General features: G+C 32.2%; 1 non-coding gene across 1 annotated transcript; it reads right to left on the bottom strand.

Moving 5' to 3' along the window:
- Positions 1-247: 247 nt before the first annotated feature.
- Positions 248-354, bottom strand: LOC117196654 (U6 spliceosomal RNA). Its single transcript, XR_004476942.1, has one exon. It is a non-coding gene; the product is annotated as a U6 spliceosomal RNA (small nuclear RNA).
- Positions 355-631: the final 277 nt, after the last annotated feature.

Below are 631 nucleotides of genomic sequence, written 5' to 3'. Positions count from 1 at the left end.
GCTCATTTATTAAATATTTTACTTAGTAGAAGAACAAAATAACAGCACTAACAACAAAAATTTAGTCTTAGATTTTGCTTTGTGCATTAAACACTTATTGCAGTTTTGAAAATATATTTTAACATTTTAGTGCTTTCTATGAATTTTTAAAATAATTTTCATTATACAATTAAACTTATTATGAACTGTAATAACTAGCTTTAACACAGATGCAGTTTGTAAGAAACATTCATAGCTAGTATCCATCAAAAATATGGAATGCTTCACGAATGTGTGTGTCATCCTTGCGCAGGGGCCATGCTAATCTTTTCTGTATTGTTCCAATTTTAGTATATGTGCTGCCGAAGCGAGCACCCAAAATAAGATCTTTAAGAAAATAATTGAAACAAAAAAACACAACATAGATACAGAAAAATGCACAAGTCGCAAATGTTATAAGATGAACACACCTGTATGACCAGCATCCATCTCAAGAAAGACAACAGTACCAGCACTCCTGAGGCCCCCTGATGTAACTGTAACCCCTCTCTCCTCACTTCTAACGGAATATACTCGCTTGCCTACTTTTGAACTTTATATCAGTGGAATCACTCAGTATGTAAAAAAAAGATGTTAAAAAAGTAAAATTATC

Source organism: Orcinus orca, chromosome 14, assembly GCF_937001465.1.
Source record: "Orcinus orca chromosome 14, mOrcOrc1.1, whole genome shotgun sequence".
In the NCBI taxonomy this organism is placed as follows: domain Eukaryota; kingdom Metazoa; phylum Chordata; class Mammalia; order Artiodactyla; family Delphinidae; genus Orcinus; species Orcinus orca.
This window is presented reverse-complemented; position numbering and strand designations above follow the sequence as displayed.